The 19,250-nt window shown below is 39.5% G+C and overlaps 1 long non-coding RNA gene across 1 annotated transcript in view; it reads right to left on the bottom strand.

The window, feature by feature from the left end:
• Positions 1-2,488: 2,488 nt before the first annotated feature.
• The window catches only part of LOC144083697 (uncharacterized), a 30,389-nt gene continuing 13,627 nt past the window's right edge, over positions 2,489-19,250 (bottom strand). The window contains exon 3 of the long non-coding RNA XR_013303596.1: positions 2,489-2,549. This is a non-coding gene — a long non-coding RNA (uncharacterized LOC144083697). The remainder of the gene's footprint in view (positions 2,550-19,250) is intronic.

Genomic DNA, 19,250 nt, shown 5'->3' with positions numbered 1-19,250 from the left:
ATTTTGGTGTTTTTCTCAATTTGCAAGACTTTTCCCACATGGCTGCAAACCGAATTCTGTCGCGTTTTAAGATTGCTGGAATTAACTTTCCAATTCTCAGCAAATTGATTTTCCTCCGCCATGACCCGTATAATAAAACTCCAGACCTCACGTGCATGACCGGCTGCACTCTAATCCAGACTTTCAACAGCCATTATGTGAGTCTGTCTCCATTACACCCTAGGAAAGATGGAAAAAAACGGAGCGAATATTGTGGTCCGCCTTGCTTCGGGTTACAAAAATGTTTTCTCAAAAGTGAAGGCTCACGTCATTATATCGTGGCACTGCCGCTGACACTCATCCTTCTTTTTGACCCCAATCAGATCCTTCTCTTCCCAGGGGCACTACTGAGAAGATCGCTTACGGGACTCCTGCTCACTCTATTGTGCCAATTTTCCCTTCAATTTTAAAAATGTTCCAAAAGTATCTACATTTTCTAGCAACCAAACACCAAACTCTGATTAGGTGCACCGAGGAAAAAGCTAAGGTGTTCTTAGATTGCAAAATCAATACAAATACTAGGTACTTTTCTATCCTTTGTGTCCTACTTAGCATACATTCCGTCATGTTAGGAAGTTTCAAATGAACCATTAAGGGGGTGCCTTTCACACGTGCATTCAAAAACCTCAAGCCTATTGTCTGAGCATGTATGTTTAAGAGAGTCCTGTGTTGGGTTTCCTCATTTGCCTCCGGGAGGTGAGCACAGAGCCCCTATGTCACAAAAAGTGAATTGTTCACACCAAAATGTGACTGACCTTGTTCCCATCCAATCCTAAATCAATCCTCAAAACAGCCGTCAGTTCAACATGAATAAAAGCACCTCCACTGCGTGCTCTCCTCATAAACAAGGCCAAGAGACTGAGGTAGGTTCAACCGAAACACACTTTCCACATGTGGATTTTACACCCAAATCCGGTACACCTCTGCTGGATTTATCTCCTTCTGAAGTAATATTGTGTTTTTCTCTCAGCTTTCGCATGTAAAGGGGCAGAGCAGTGGGAGATGGCTTTGATCGGTGTCCTCATCCTGACCTCTTTTTGGATTGCGGGCCGAGAGGCCCTCAGCCTGTCTGAATGTGGAGCGTATGGCAGAAGACCCGGTGAGGCTGAGTTCAACCTTCAACCTCTCTGTTTTGATGATCTTCAAGAGGGGTGCATTGATTTTAGTTCAAACATGCCTTTGATGACGCTCCACTCACTTCTGATATTTACAATTGTGCAAAAAAAGTGTTTTAATCAAGTTGAATGACTGGTTCCGTTTTCTCACTCGTTTCCTGAAACACTTTATCCTCACTAGGGTCGCGGGGGTGCTGGAGACTAACCCAGCTGACTTTGGGCCAGACACCCTGAATTGGTGGCCACCCAATCGCAGGGCACAAGGAGACAAACAACCATTCACGCTCACACTCATACCTAGCGGCAATTTAGAGTATCCAATCAGCCTATCATGCACGTCTTTGGAATGTGGGAGGAAACTGGAGTACCTGGAGAAAACCCACGCAGGCCCGGGGAGAACATGCAAACTCCACACAGAAAGGTCGGAACCTGGATTTGAAACCAGGTCCCCCACTATGAGGCTGACGTTAATGCGGCCTGCGAACCAACCCGAGTTTGACACCCCTGGCCTAATGAGTGGTCCGTGACCCACTAGTAGTCCCTTACGGTCCCTGAGTTCAGGCATCTGAGAAAAGAAGACTAATTAGGATCTAATTGGATTATTACACCTTATATTTTGTCCAAAATATTGTCTGTTCTCATGTTGAAATCACTTAGTGTAGTATTTCATCGCATCTTGAAGACATTTCCTGAATGTATATGTGCCAGTGGAAGACATTGGAGGTTCTCCTTTTCTCAAAAGGGGCTCTATCGCCCAGATGACCACTATCTTGGAGAACGGCGAGAGCCAAAAAGCTCGTTTTTTCTTCTCCGCCTTCCGCTTTATCGAGCAGCAAAACGAGACCGTCTCCACTTACTACCTGCACTGCATCACCCGACTCTGCGAGCAAAGCACTTGCCGTACTTTCAAGGTAAGAAGGCTTTCTCTCGGAACGACAAAAACACCCCTCTGCGTCCGAGTCGCCCACGTCATTCACTATTGACATTTCACAGCAATGCAACAATCGAAGGAGGAGGGATGGGAGGACTACGGTGTTCCAGGACAGCATCAATGAGCTATCGGTGCTCACCGTCCCCATAAAAACCAGGACCGATGAACGTATGTACACGTTGACGTAGTATCTAAACATTAATAACATTTGGGCAATGTTTCATAAACAAGCAATTTTATCTTTTTTTTTCCAAACAAACATCCCCATTGGTATATCTCCTTCCTATGTTTTGAAAATGAGACAAATTGGCATTTTTTTCATATTCAAAACTTTGAGGTGAAATTTCCAAAGGCTGATTTAATTAGTAAGTAGAGTTTGTGTGGTTTTCTTACCTTGTTTCCTTTCATTATTGACCTGAACAGCCTGTCATCTAAAGCCATTATTATAGTACTTCATTGCCATCCTACAGAAAGGGAAGAAAATAAAATACAAACGGGTTATTTTGTTTGTCATGTGGAACTACACACACAAAAAATGTTGGAAATCGAAAATTCAAGTGAACCAATTTCACTAGAATTTTCCAATTGTGATGGTTAACCTTTTAGTACTGTATAGTATTGCTATTAGTATTGGTTAAAAGTTAATATTTAAAATAAACAGCGATTGGGGCGTACCCTGCCTCCTGCCTATTGTTAGCTCGGATAGGCTCCAGCACCCCCATGAGAAAGCAGTAAAGAAGATGAATTAATAAATGGACTTCAGTCAAATAGTTTGAACTTACTTAAAGTCACATAAGAGAACTGAACGAAGAATTGGAGTTGTAATCCTTAGCATGAAGTTTTGTATTTACAGTGTATGATTTATTTTTCATCTGTAAATACAAACACGTTTTACTATTTAATGTTCACATTTTAAAATCAATAATGGAAGCATTGTGAGTAGGAGGTAAAAAAAAAACCAACATTCCACTTAATATTGATCAAAACATTTTTTATGTAGTTATGAGTCTACAGTAGGTCAAATTAGTTCTGGATGCAGCAGAATTGCTGTTGCTGAGAAACCATCTGAGCACAAGTGGAAAAACATTTAAAGCTTCCATTCTTCAAATTAGGAAGAGATTGATGTGGAGAGCTGCAGCCTTGGCGATTTACAATAGGTTCGTCTAAAAAACTTTGCAACAAGTTTTCGTTTTTAAGAGTCGATGAGAACAAACACATAAAGTTGACATACATTGTTGTTATCCCACAGCGACTATTTAAATGTTCACCCATCAAAAAGAAATGTTCTCTCTATCTTTCCAGCAACTACTCAGTCGAAAGAAGAGGGTAAGTATACGACTTTCCTTCATGCCAACACCGTAAACCTGCATTTTTTTTCGGGATCAAATTCCACAATTTCCTGCGTCTATCAAATAATACATTCCACTCTTTGTGCATACAGCACTGTCTGCCAAAGATCGGTCTGACGGCCAGGGCGCTTCGGTGGGCCTGGGGATCGCCGTGGCTGTTCTCGTCGTGCTGGCTGTGACGGCCATTTTGCTGGCGGCCTCTCTTCATCGAAAGCTGAAGCGGTTGAGTTAGCGGACGCTAGATATTGAGACGTAAACTGTTGATTGGGGAGCACCGATCAAGCCTGTTGCATGCATTTATATGGAATGCACGTCTGGATAATGCTTGCATGGTGGCGCATACAAATGATGTTCTTCCAGTGTTTGTATGAGCCCTGAATACTTTGTTGATAGTACTCCGTGCAAGCTAGAGATGAGACTTTCATTAGTCCGAATCAACTCGTTCAAGCGTTTTTGCATGTTCTACGCAGACGTGCATGTGTAATTAACTAGATGCTACATGCCGTTGATTTGAAAAAATACATTTAAAGCAGCAGATTTCCTAATGTAGTAATTTATTTGCAAAATGTGATTGCACAAAACAATAAGTGTCGCAATACGTCATGTCATAAGAAAAATTATGTGGCAGGTTCAATATATTTTTTAGTATCTTTTTCTTGGTAGGGATGACACATGGATTATTTTGCTATTAAATCTTGCATGTTGCACAAACAAAGCATGTTCCAGTGGCAGACTCAAATCAAATACTACTACATGGGATTCTTGACAGTGATCTAACTTTGGTTACCTAGACTAGAGGGAAGGTGTCAGTATTTAGAGATAAGTAATACTCCAGTTACTTTCCTTTCAGTAATGACTCTCCACCAGAGGGTGTCTAATCACCATTTTTTAGGGTTTCCCCCCCCCGCTTTTTCCGTGTTGCTATTAGGTATGAAAGACTTTTATAGAGATTGCACTCAATTCAATACATTTTCTTTACAGGGTTCACAAAGTATTGTTGTTTAACCCTGTGGCGGCTTCAATACATTTAAAAAATGGGTAATGGGATTTGTTTTCATCTTTAAAAGGCTCAAAAAGAGAATTATACTTTGGAACACCCAAAATAAGAAAAGCACTTTGTTGTTGTCTTTTAGGTGAAGGAGGCACAATGAAAAATTGGTTGAGGGTTCAAATCTCTGCTCATTGTGCGTGGCTTTTGCATATTGTGATTGGATTTCCAAAACCCTTTAAAAAAAATTTTGGGATTGAGTATACAAGTTATAACATGAACAAATGATAGAAGGATTTTACAGTTTCCAAAACTTAACTAACAACAATTCATTCAGTCAGCACCAAATCTCTGGGTTTTCCATTTGTACATTTGTCATTAAAAAAAAAGAAAAAAAGGACATGGGTCTAGACCACATGTGTCAAAGTGGCGGCCCGGGGGCCAAATCTGGCCCGCCGCATCATTTTGTGCGGCCCGAGAAAGTAAATCATGAGTGCTGACTTTCTGTTTTAGGATCAAATTCAAATGAAGAGTATAGATGTATATTAAATTTCCTGATTTTCCCCCTTTTAAATCAATAATTGTAATTTTTTAATCCATTTTTCTATGTTTTTAGTCCAAAAATCATTTTGTAAAATCTAAAAATATATCAAAAAAAGCTCAAATAAACATTGTTTTAGATCTATAAAAAAACTGAATATTCAGGGCTTTTAATCCAGTTCTTTTAATCCATTTATTTAAAAAAATCTAAATATATCTAAAATGGTCCAGCCCACATGAAATCGAGTTGACGTTAACGCGGCCCGCAAACCAACCCGAGTCTGACACCCTTGGTCTAGACTGATTTGATGGAAATGAAAATGGTGTTCAGTGGGACAAGGAGATCAATTAGCAAACGAGGTGACGAGACGAACTACTTTGTAACATGATTTGGGAGGGAGGACGAGCAGCTGAGCTCGCTCCATTAAGGCGGCAGTAAATGTGCGTTCGCAATGAATCCTTCCTTTTTATGACTTTCTGTAATTTAATTAAAACAACAGGAATGGACACTGACCTTTGGATGGGGGCCACTCTGCCCTCAAAGTGTGTTATTGGCGTAAGGCAGGGGGATTTGTATTGAATCCGTTGCCTGTCTTGAAAACGACAAGCCATATTTTCTGATATTTCACTGAGTCACACTCGGTGTCTCGTCAGCGTGAGCAGAATTTCAATGGCCGCCGTTAAATACTGTCACTTTCATGACTCCTGGACAAGGATTAAAATAAAAAAAGTTCTGTAGTTCTTTTAGCTTTTGCTTAAGTGGATGAATAATTATTCTGTCATTTTCACTCTGATTAAAAGGCATGAGTGTGTCTGTAGGCTACGGGGCAACTCGGCCAGACAGCATGTTCATTAAAAATGAATGGAGCAGCTGTAGCCCAGTTTAAGGCCGGCCCGTGAACATGAAGTGTGGCGTGACTTTGAATAAACACGGACGTGACTACGGCATGAGATATAAAATAATCATAGTAAAAATGCTGCACGTAGAGAAAAAAGTGAAAAAGTGATGCGACGGTCTGCTGAGTGAGCGAAACGCGTGTGAGGAGGTCTGGTTATTCCATTAACCTTTTGTAATGAGGGACAGAACTCAGACGGAAGAAGGTAAAGCAAAATGTCATGTTCAAATCATCACGGCAAGCACAAAGAAACTGTACTTTCTCAATGGACTCTTTATGGCGAACCTATGTGAGCTTACCTTGTGGTGCAAGACCGTTTTCTGACAATAAAGGCGACTTACCCAAAATATAGTTTTGGCACACAATTATGGTGATAAAGCATGATAGAAGTGCACTGATTTTTTTAGGCAAGTGTGAAAGTACCCTTAAAGTGTTGTTGCGCTAATTGAGATGTAGTACACTGCTAACCACCCAAGACTTGGGTTTTTTCATACGCAGGACATTTAGGCTCATTGAAGTGTGAAATAATTTTCTACGCTGTTGGAAGCTTGGCCTTTTGTAATTTTCTTCCTGCTGAGATGAAGTATACTTACTGCATTTAAAAAAAACTAAATGCAGAACAGCTTCCAAGATTAGAGGTCCGTTTAGTTTTGTATGCTTGCTTCCCCTGTACATTTTTTTTGGCAATAATATGACATATAATGCGACAACTGTTTTGGGTTTTTAAAATGAGGTTGTTTTTTGTTTTTGTTTTTGTAATCAAATCGTCTGATAGCCTCCCCAATTTAAGATGCCACTAACATAACTGAGTCATGGTGCTGTTCGTGTGCAGTCGATTGGTCGTCGGTCTTTTGGTCGCGGTCTTTTGGTCGCCCGGACCGCGACAACGGGCGACCAAAAGACCGGCGACAAAACAAGGTAAAACAACACGGTCTACGCATCAATAAAAGCCAACAATGGCCATGAGCAGTTTCACTGAGCCGACGTGTGAGTGTATAAGAGTTTGTATGTACATGAGTTGTCCCCTTAGGAAGGGACGTCAGTCAGGGTCTTAACAAGTTCTCCAACAAAACACAATAAAAGTACGGGAAATTTGGAGCTTTTCTTTAGCCTAATAATTAATAGGGCATTAAGTATGACTAAATAGTAATTCGCAGTTTGTATTTAGGGAATTTGAGCAACGATTTAAATGGTAATTATCAATTACCTTCCGGGCGACCAAAAGACCGGCGACCAATCGACCGTGTACCGTGCTGTTTGACTTTTGTTCTGTGATTAGTTTTGATTGGGTCAGTAAAATAAAAAGTCAACCTTCTCAAAGACAGTCAATTCACTTGTTTTATTATTATCAATGTAACCTTCGAAGCTCTACTAGACAACCTTCAGTGGCAAATCTACTCCACTCCCCAAAAATGCAATGACAAAATGAGATATCCGACAAATGATGATGACAAATTAAGGTAGCCGACAGTGTATAGGTAGCCTATCCTTGGGCTAAAGGATATCATGGCAGCTGCATGTATCCTATGAATATAATTTGCTGTGGACAACTGGGCTGAGCTGCTTGAAAAATGGAATATATGTTATTTATCTTTAAGACAGGGCCAAAATGACCTGTAATTGGCAAAGGGGTTTTGAGAAGTAGAAAATGTTGAAAGAGTGCCACATGTTGCTTTTTGCTCTTCATCTGGAGGCATATTAACAATAACAAACAATGCTGGAAATCAAGTGGCGTATGCTTTGTGTTGGTGCCTCTCGGGCAACCGTCAAAACAAACTGTTTCGCCGTGTTGCTGTTGCCGCGCCGAATTTGCATGCTCATTTGCACATCAAGTGGACAGCGAACACTATTAGTATTCATGAGAAGTGCTGCGTTTGTCCAACCCGCTGTCCAGGAAAGTATGCATTGCTGTCCCCAGACATTCTTTACATGCTCTGCTACTCAGGTGATTGTGGAGCGTTTTGTGTGTTACTTGTTTGTGCTTCAGAGGGCACAACAAAATATAATTATTGAAATTAAAAGGATGTTGAATGCCTACCACAACCAAATTGAGTACCTGTTAAGGATTAACTTCTTTTTTTTAGCTGTCATAGGAAATAATGCTCACCTTTGAATATCTCTATTCTCATTGAGATTGAGTGGAATAGGCTAATCTGTTATCAAGTTATTGCAAAATGACTTTTCTGACACCTGTGACCTTTAACCTCATTACCCCAAAATTGTATCACGTCTTCCATTTCAGTTTAAACATATCCTGCAAATTTGATAATAATCTCTTTCTTGGGTTTGAACAGAAATAGAAAGACAAATAGACATGAATGCATAACTACCTCCTTAGTAGATAACTTTTTTGTTTTGTTTTCAGACACAGTCAAAACAATAAACCTCCAATGAATAATGATTCAAATCCATAATTATTTTTATTGCTTTCCCAATTTGATCAAAGGACTGCCAAAACGTTCCATCCCTTGCGAGTTTATCTGTGCAACTCACGACAGCGTAATTGTATGTATCGATTTCTGTATCAAACATATTGATTTGTTGGGCTTTGTCTCCAAGAGGCAATTACATAACTTAGCTGTGGTCGTGTATCTTATTCAGGCTGCTTTGACAAACAACATGGATCTCCTGTAAAAAAAGGAGCAGGAGAACGTTAAATCCCTCCAAAGAGAAACTAATCCGGTTCTGGATGAGCTACTTTACGACTTACCTGCACTTCAAATCCTCTCAAAGGTGTTCTCTGTATGTGTACTGTACGTCTGGCTTATCACGATAACCTTTACAGTGAATTTAAAAAATACATACCTTCATCACCGTAGCCTAGCACGCAACTTTCCCTTCATTCTAGCCAATAAATAAGCTCGCTACGAATCCCTTCCATTTCAAATCAATTAAACGCGTATCGCTGTAAAATGGCACTGAACCTCGATAATTTGCTGCAAGCCCTCCACACAAAACAAAAAAAGCCACGTAATGCAGTATGCAAATGCATTACTATAATTATTCCAAACTTTTAATCGCAGGCAAGTGCTGCAGGGCGCACTACTGATATCCAAGATTATTTTCCAAGAGCATTCATTCCATTGAGATTCAAGAATTGTGGTATTTTGAATGAAAGACCTTGAAAGACATCTTGCTCTCTCTCCATTTCGTATTTCAGAAGTACAATGAGTATACTAATTTATGAATTCACCATTTTTTTAAGAAAGCGGATGGCAACGTTACGAAAAAATATTATTTTTTAATATAATTTCAATAGTTACGGGTTAGTTATGAGTCTTGATCGAAAGTACAATGAGTATACTAATGTATAAATTCACCGTTTTTTAAAGAAAGCGGATGGCAACGTTAGGAAAAAATTTATTTTTTAATACAATTTCAATAGTTACGGGTTAGTTATGAGTCTTGATCGATTTTTTTTGGCACACTGCCAAAATTCTACCATTTAATTTGTGGGTAAAAAATGTGGGATTGTGGGCCTTTAAGAGTGACATAAAGGCTAGCATCACCTTGCCCCACTTTATCCAAGCTTCCTTGTCTAGATGCCCATCATCCTTTCAGCAGAGGCTACTTGTTAATGATTGATGCGCTACCTCTTAATGTGATGGATGAACAGCTCGCTACAGGATGTGGCTGGATTGGGTTACCCAAACCGCCCCCCCCCCCCCCCCCCCCATTCCTGCTTCCCCTCCAGGCCAGGCCCCTCCTAGCACAGGGGAGTCGCTCCTTGCGTCCGCCGATGAAGGAACAAAGGCAAAGGGAACAGAAGCTACATCAATAATGCACAGGAAAGGGGGTGGCGGTGCAAGTCGTCCGCCTGAGTAAAAGCAGCTGATGTAAAGTAATAAGTGTATTTGCCCAGATATGATGTACGTGAGTCACATATGTTGGTTAGAAGGTGACGTCAGTATCGTGACTGTTTGGTTTCTCGGAAGACTGCTGTTATGGAAATTGAGTTTGTGCTTCTGGTATTACTCCAATTTTTGGACAATAGTTGGACAGTGTCGTGCAAATGGTGAAAAGGTAACTTTTTTAACATATGTTAGTTGTTGGTTTCTGATCGAGTAAAAATTGCACTCCCAAAAATGCGTCTTTTACTCTAGTGTGACTTATATATATATTTCTCCCTCCTTATAGTGTATTCTTTGGCTATTGGAACTTCTACTCAAGTGTAGTGTCTGAAAAATATGCAAAAGTGGACTTCAGTTTCAGTAAATTTATAGTAATTTCCTTCGAGGGGGAATCAAACCCGGAACACCAAACAACTAAGATAAACTGCCTGGTTGCCAATGCGCTCTTTTGAAGGCAAAGGGATTGAAGCTTAATTTCACACAATTTAAAAAATCTAAGTACTGCCCACAAACTTCACAAGGCAAGCTAATTCAACTCATTTGATTGAGTTCATAATATTCAGTTGAAAAAATAATTTAGATAAGAATTTGACTTGGGCCTTTTTTTAAACTCCCCAGTTAACATGACTAATACAAAGTTTTATTTAATTTAATTTTTTCTTACATTGTTAGAGAAGCAAGGGCGTAAGCAAAATTTCAAAATTCCTGGAAAAAAAAGCCTTTAGATGAGTGAGCACTAGGAAACTTTTCACACGCCTATCAGAACTCCAGTCACGGTACAAAAATAGAGGAAAAAGTTTTTGTCAGAGGTCAGTGATCAAACAACATGAGCTTGCAAACCTCTTAATGCAAAAAAAAAGAATCCTGCAACAAACACTGCAGTGGCAAAGGTTATTAATAAATCCCTTCAGTGCTGCCAAACTTCTTGCATTAAATCCCTGCTGAGCCACATTTGCAATACTTTGATGCAGCGACGAATACTAATGGGAGGCAAAAGATGAATGAAATTACGCTAATACGCAGGGGTGAAAAATTCTTAGCTGAATTATGATGTTGCTGAGTGCCGTGGTTTAGCTGTAGTGCGCACTTTGAGGTGTCACTTTAGCTGCTAAGTTGTAATATTTGAAATGCTAGAGTCTAACATATTACAACTTAGTCCCCAATACATTTTTTGCTCTGCGTTTGCAGGCATTAACTTATTGTTTGACATTTTTAATTCAGTATTACAGTAGGGTGATACAAAATAAAGGGGCTTATTTATCACATAGCAATAGCACTTCCAGTGCTGTTACATAATCATATGCAATAGTGATGAAATGCTAGCTCACCCAAATGATGGGGCACTGCAGAAATCATAAAAATAATTCACTGATGGTGCAGTGCTTCATTCACCATACTTCAAGAATTCAAGACTTAAAGAACTTGAAGACTGATGTGTGTATCATGGCCTTCCTCCAAGGTCAGCTGAGACAGATGAATTGTTTGCTTCTACTCCGGGTTTAAAATGGTTGCGTGTTATCAGTGAATTTTTAAAGCTTTATGTGAGGATTACTTCTTATTCATGCTCTAACTATTCTTGAAAAATAATTTATTTAAAATGATCTTCTTGATGGGCGGCCTGGCGGATGAGTGGTTAGCGCGTCGGCTTCACAGTGGGGGACCTGAGTTCAAATCCAGGTCGGTCCACCTATGTGGAGTTTGCACGTTCTCCCTGGGCCTGCGTGGGTTTTCTCCAGGTACTCCGGTTTCCTCCCACATTCCAAAGACATCCATGGTAGGATGATTGGACACTCTAAATTGCCCCAAGGTATGAGTGTGAGCGTGAATGGTTGTTTGTCTCTTTGTGCCCTGCGATTGGCTGGTCACCAATTCAGGATTTCCCCCACCTCTGGCCCAAAGTCAGCTGGGATAGGCTCCAGCACCCTCCCACATTCCAAAGACATGCATGGTAGGCTGACTGGACACTCTAAATTACCCCAAGGTATGAGTGTGAGCGTGAATGGTTGTTTGTCTCTTTGTGCCCTGCGATTGGCTGGTCACCAATTCAGGATTTCCCCCGCCTCTGGCCCAAAGTCAGCTGGGATAGGCTCCAGCACCCCCCACGACCCTAGTGAGGATAAAGCAGTTCGGAAAATGAGATGAGAGATGATATGTTCTTCTTGATTTCTTCATATGAGTCACAATGGACCCATTTCCACTAGCCTAAAATAAAATAACAGAGTAAAATTATGCTTCAACCCCCAAAAATGGCACTGCCTGCATGACTAGCCATTTTGTGACATTAGATCTAGCCATTGTTGGTAATTCAGGAGCAAGGGTGGATAATTTGGGATACTTTCTGATGGAAAAGGAAACCAAAAAGTACCGGCATTGTACCGGTGTTGTTTTTCCCCTTTAAAAGCAACAATTTTCACTTTGGGTGAAGCCGTGTCTTTGGCATGGGCTTGGTTTCCGTTGTCTACACCCCTGCGTGTGTTCCGCAAACTGATTTGTCAAGCTTTTCCATCTTAATTATTTGCGGTATTGCTCCAATTATACGTCATTAGTGGCCATTGATCACTTCCTGCAATACTCACCGCCAAAGTGTCTTTGTATTTTGAGTAGTTTACATTACAGACATCTCAGACGCCGTATGGATTTTATGATAAGTGCTGTCTTGCATACTGCACATTATGCTGGTAAACAGGAAGTGATTATTTATAGATGAAAGAGCTGGATGACCACAAGAAAGGTAGATTATTAGTCAAACCTCAACTGGATTCTTTTATTAGCTAATACGTGCATCAGCCGATGCTATTTACGGCATATCATATATTTGATTGTACGCAAAATATTCTTTTACATAGCAGAGGCATTGGTATGTGTGCTTTAAAGTAACCGTTATGAAGTTGTATCACATACACACCGCGACAATAGTGTCATAAATCACTCGAGTTAAAAGAGATTATTTTTACTCACGGGATTTGCCTTTTTGGGGTGAGGGATCACGCATACCCGCAGGTGCAGATGCGGAGCCATAAGATAAAAAGACACATCACATAATGAAGAAGAAGGACTGCGGATCACCTAATTATACAAACATATAGTAGTGTGCAGGTACTGATACACAGCACGAGTGCTACCGTGCCATTCATAATCAGCTTTTCATACGGGAGCAGAAGCACAACAAAGATGCCTTGAATTAGAGTGTAAGCTTTCAAAGAGCGTATATAAGGAAGCGAAGGGAGCCAAGGTGGTATGAGAAGATGGAATGAGGGGGTAGTGGGGAGTGTTAAAAAAAATAAAAAGAAGAAGAGGGCAATCAGTGAATGCACCTTGCAGGAGGAAATCACTCACGTTGAAGGAGTTTAAACAAACGCTGATAAAGAAAGACAAGACAAATGGAGAGCCCTTTTTGGAAAAGTTTTGCTGCACTTTGAATTCATGTTTTGAGGCCTCCTGATGAATGCAAGATGAGTAACTTAATGCGCTGCAGTGACGCAGCACAACAGCTTTGTCAATGAAAACTGGGATGGAATTTGGTGGAATGTCAAGGTCAGCAATGTCCATTTTAGTGAGCGTGGGGGTAAGAGATGCTTTCTTAGAGAAGAGGGTTCTTTGGGATTATTTTGATAGCTTTTGCCATTCCGGCCTTGTTGGAGAGTGAACAGTTGTTCATTCAAAATCCTATCATTTGGCCAAATTCAATTCTTAAATTTTGTCTAATACTTTAAAATGAGCATGGTTATGACATCGGACCGGCCAAGATTTGTATGAAAAGAAACTGGCCAATATATTGCTGTACTGGAAGGTGAAAAAAAAACAGCAAAAGGCTGTTTGATCTTATTTTTCCTCTGTACTTGCGCGCTTATTTTGCTCAATTTATATGTCATGATTATCCATTGATTACTTTGTGGAGTATAGTCACTTTATGGCAGTCACATACTTGATGCATTTATCTATTCATGTATGGCCTTCAATTATAATATATTCAGTGTGGCTATGACTTTACTATAGCACTAGTATACTGTCTACTGAATGCTTATCTGAGTTAGGTTTAATTAAAATTCTCACTCTAAAAGAACACACTTTAAAGGGAATGATGAGATTATTTTTTTACTAAATGGAAAAATACCAGAATTTAATGAAAAAGATGTTTAATAGTGCTTAAACATGGCTTCATACAGGATAAATATTGAACCAGTTTAATATTTACAATAGTTAATCCCTTTTGACGCAGGCCAATTAACAGGAAAAATGATCAGGACTTTTTTTCTTTTTGAAATTGCGTTTAATTTGGTCTCAAAGAAAAAGGAAAGATGCTCATATTTGGCCAAATGACTGCAATAAGTTAAAGACTTGGAATTTTACAGCTTGAGTTGTGATTTAAAATGTGTAAATTCATACAGTGAATAAATATGTGATCTTTTTGTCCTTAGTCGGCAGTAAACTTGATAAATAATCTCCCTTTTGCATGTTTAAACAAGTACTGTTTTGCATACTGAACTAGGGGCTAAATAATTATGCGTTTTTGCTTCCTGCTCTGCTTTCGAGCTAAAATAGCGCAAGCTCCCCATGGGAGTTGGCAAGGAGGGAACCCGAAAAGCGAGAGGCATCGGTGCACATAGAGCAGATCCCACGACACTTTAGTAGCGGGAAAGGGGATTTATCCGGAGAGATGTGAGATCTCAGCATCTGCTCTCCAGCTAGGGCGGAGGAGAGCGCTGGAAGCAAGGCGCATCACTGGCGTTTGATTAAAGATTTATAGCCTCTCAGACATGTTTTCTCTCCTTTTGGAGCAAAAAAGCTATCTCCTGCCATTTGATGGGAGCAGCTTAAGGTAAGGGAGTGGCTCCTGTCTGCATTGTTTCAGTGTGGGTTGTTATTGCACCGTGGTGCAGAAATAGGCTGATATAACAAGCTCCTCTGTTTACATGCCTCGCCTATATAAACAGATTTTTTTTTCTTCCCACCAGTGAATGCATGGAGGACTTTGCTCACTTAATCTGAAGCCATATATATAAAAGCCTCCATTCAGACACATTAGTATTCACATTGGGAAGATTTAAGGCAGCAGCTGTAAATCACGTTCCCCCACTAATATAAATTGGCACTTTTTCATCTGGACCAGAAGTGTAAGAAATTATACATCATTATATTACACGATGAAACCAGTTGAGAAAGAAAAATGCCAACCAACTATTCATACAAGGATTCTTTGTAGTTGTTGTTAATCATTAATTATATTAACTTGTTATCACACAAAGAACAGATGAAGATGCAGCCAGATGACTTCCTCTTCGCTAAAACGGATTGCTTTTTCAATAAGTGCCATGTTACAATAAAGAACCTATTGTTTGCGGGGGAAAAGTAACTAGAAGGAAAACATATTGACTAATTAATTCACTCCAATTTGAAGGGACTGACATTATATTTGCATTATTGCATAGAACGGATTATTATTGCAGTGCTGTTTATACACCAATCTTTATACATTACCATATTTTTGGACTGTAGAACACTATTTTTTTCTCCCTATTCAACCCAATGGTTTTAATACCAAAGTGTTTTTTTCTTAAAAATGTATTTTTTGACCTAGCATAATCCTCACTTGACAACAAACATGGACAACTATGGATTATAGTCTAGTGCACATATCGTTTCTTAAATTCCATTTAAAGTAAATCCGGTGATTAGAATACCTTTATTCATGAGATTACTTCCCATTCCACTGTCTGACACAAAAAGACGAGTTCAGAATATTCAGACGTAATGCGTTCTCCTACATATTGGTAGAAAACATGCATAGTAGTACCTTGACCTATGTCACATGGTCGATTTGTTTGGTTTTTGTTGAGAGGCAAAAATGAGATGAGTATGCTTCTCAGCCTTTGAGAGTGACAGGCGCGAATGTTAATAAAGCTTTTTACCCTTCAAGGTAAACATCATTCACTGCCAGACTATTTTAATAATAGAGCAAACTATATTCCTCCGTCAACGTACCTCTACACTACTATTAACCAGGTTTATAGTTCATGTTTCTACAGTAGAATAAGCAATTTGCTGTATGTAAAGTACAACTTGATTTTTTTTTTGTTGAAATGTACCACTTAAAGTGAAGTGGTAGTCGAGTGTAAAGCGAAGCTGTCTTTTTGCCATTAGGGCATTAAAGCGTCGAATGAACATGTAATAAGAAGTACATATATTCAAAAATCTTCAGTAAATTATGTTCTGATCTGAAATAATTTACAAGAAATGACTATGTAAAGTCAAAGTGACATGACGTACATTCCGTGTAGTGAAAAGGAACACACAAGTCAACTCACGGTGCTAATTGACTGTTTTCTCAGAGCCATGGCCAAGGTGTGAAAACACCCGTGTCAAAGTGCATGTGGTGGGACAGAAACTGAAACTCAAACTACAATGTGGTGATGACAATGCCTGATTACAGGATGCATTTCACCGTGTGAAAGCTTTCAATATTTCCGGAATTAGGTCTCGTTGGTGGAAAAATGTAGTTGCTTGAACAGCGACAGGTTCTCAAGCACCTGCTTCTCCTGAGGGTGTCAAATCAGTTCATGCCCTGCAGCCTTGTAGTTAATTGGTCTCCACGTCAAAAATGCGGGGTCTGCTCTCAGTCATCTTAATTCCCTCCCCCATTTTGCAAGAGTCCCACCGCTACTGACATAATGTCATTGCGCCTAATTGAGAGTATCCGAGCTAAAACGCGATATTGTCCTGTCAAAAGTTGAAATAGATTTTGTGATGTTTTCATGAGCTGAAGCGGGAAGCTTGAATGGTTTGGCTTTTACCAGCTACCAATACCCCTTAAATAAATAAAAAAATTGTCAGATCACATCAACAGTCTTCAGTTGAACCTTTTAAATTTGGACAGCTAACTCACATCAACCTGAGCCAAAAAAATGGAAGCCGCCTAAAGTGATTCATTACCCAGGAAACTAAATGGACTTCTCCACAATGGTGCCTGTGTTGAATGTGAGGAGAGTACAAATAATAGAAGAGGATTGAGGCTGAAGAATCAACCTCTGAACCCATGAAGGAATCGTTTTGACGACGTGACGTGGCTGGCAGGATCATCTGGACTATGGAGTATAATAGTGTACTATAGTGCCCAGCTAGAACGACCATTTCCAAAATACCAAAAGGACGACACATAGCAAGGAAAGAAAATCGAAAAATTGAACCCAACCATTCATGCTAACATTCATTCATTTTCCTTACCAAATTGTCCCAAAATGCCTCATCTGTGCTTGTGGCACCTACAAGTTGTTAGGGTAAAATAGCACTTTCCTAAGTAACAAGCTTTTATAAACACACTGGAGTGTGTTGCATTCAGATCCAACTTCAAAGAGGAAGACAAAAAAGTGTGCTTCTTAAGCCTATGCAAGATGCATATGGCCACCCTATGCCCAGGCCTTATTGGATGAGCAATGTGGGAGCAATAATAGAATAGCACAACTAACAGTTAACTAAACAAAGCAGCACAAATAAGCATCAAGTAACTCACTAGAGTGTAATGAACGTGTTTATGTATAAACATGATGTTTAAATTGGAAGTGGATGAGCTGCAATGAACAAATCTGCTCAAAATAGATAATATTGTGCATAAAATGATTCATTCACAAGAAAGACTCCATCCAAATATTCTTGGGAGTCTGTGAAGCTACCACAATGATTTTCTGAGAATTATGGAACACCATCTCAAACTTTAATCAAAGAACTGTAACTGACAGTTTAAAAAAAAAAATCATTTTTTTCACCCCAAACACAATTAGAGAGAGCACTACGGCCCTGTTGTCGACGCTATGGCGAAAGTAGAAAGATGATAACAAAACAAAGCTTTTGTATTCTTTCCTTTCTTTTTTGGACGGAAATGAGCAGCATTCCTTGCCATGTTGCAAAGCAGTGTGATGTTGAAATCACGTTGCTCTTTTGTCAGGTGGTGTATGGAGCTCACACACACTATGACTGACTGCAAACAAAGAACAACACAGAGGCAAGAAAAAATAAATAAATAAATAAATAACCCCTTGTTATTGCCATGGGCAATCAGACAACTCACTGAAAAGTTTTCTGTGAGATTTTTTTTTTCAAGGCTAGAATTCTCCCAGGATGCCAGAGCCTTAATTGGATCTCTTCGAAGTGGAAGGTGTTACTTGGAAAGTGCACAGTGTGGAGCTAAAAGAAGAGAGTTCTCTCCCACTATGAGCTTGGAGTGTTAGCTTCTCAGTGGGTGAAAAAAAATTAGTCCCTCTGTGGGGTTTAGTGATGCTTAAAAAGTGAGAGACAACGTGGGGAAATGCAGAAGCGATCCAAGCATGTGTTTACAACCAGGAATGCTCGCCAGCCAACTACGGCTCACATCTAACAAAAAGTCACATTACCACCCATGGACAATTTGGAGTTTTAACCCTCCACGGGCTGCCGTAGAAAAATGAGTATTCACAGGCAGTCTTCCAAGGTGAAATGAATTAATTTAACATTCTAAATGTCATAGTTTTGTTCTTATAAACATTTTTAAAAAGAGAATTTTATTCACTTTGTAAAAGATGAAGAAAAAAAGTTTCTATTTTATTTCTGATTTTATTGATTTAAATACGAACAATTTTATTTTTATTAACAATGTGTTCGCTAATAAATGTATTATTTATAAAAATGAAAAAATAAAATAACATATTAAAAAATACAATAATAAATTAAAATTTCTATATAACAGTGTGTCTTAGATTGTGCAATATTTTAGAATTACCTTGCCCGGACGTGACTTTTTAAATTACTTATTTATGTTTTTACTGGGAAACACGCACTTTGTGGAGTAGCACCACTAATTTCGTTATCCGCAGCTTTTGTATAATGAAGATAAAGGCTTTTGACTTGATAAAGATCCAAAGAAAACACCTAAATGCAGCGATTAATAATCTTAGCATAACCCATGTGTTCTCACAGCTTTTAGCATAGCGCTGGCCAGTTATGTGCCCTAGTGAATGAACCCAGCCTGTAAGAACACAAGCAGCATGTTCTGGAAAACACGTATACTTTTCAAATCCTAGCGGTTCATCTTGTCTGTCTATTTGTCACCCTCATGCAAAAATACAGCATCCTGTTTGTTGTGGCTGCTCGATAATGAGTCTCTCTAATCAGACAACCTCTTTAAGCTTCTTACCATGTGTCTGTGTGTGTGTGTGTGTGTGTTTCCCCTCAAACTGACAAATTATCCCTTTTATTTTCCCTTTCCTCAACCTTGGAAGCCATCACGGGGATACCAACCGTTCAGTTGGAACAGGTATGATACAGGGAATAAAACACCGTCCGCCTTGTGATCTTTCAATTGAAATACCTATTACATTTATTCCATCAGAGGGTGGCAATATTCTGTAATTAACACGGCGTATGCACAGAGGATTGCACATGAGATAACGTCTGGTCTGTGAAAATCTTTAATGAATTTGTGAAGTGTGCTGGAAACAGCTAAACCAAGGAAGGTCACTCACTGTAAATGTGAGAGTAGCAAGGCTTAAAAAGCATTTTTTGAGGTATACTT

This window comes from Stigmatopora argus, chromosome 10 (assembly GCF_051989625.1).
Source record: "Stigmatopora argus isolate UIUO_Sarg chromosome 10, RoL_Sarg_1.0, whole genome shotgun sequence".
Lineage (NCBI taxonomy): Eukaryota > Metazoa > Chordata > Actinopteri > Syngnathiformes > Syngnathidae > Stigmatopora > Stigmatopora argus.
Note: the sequence above shows the minus strand (reverse complement) of the source record. Positions and strands in the feature narration are given on the sequence as shown.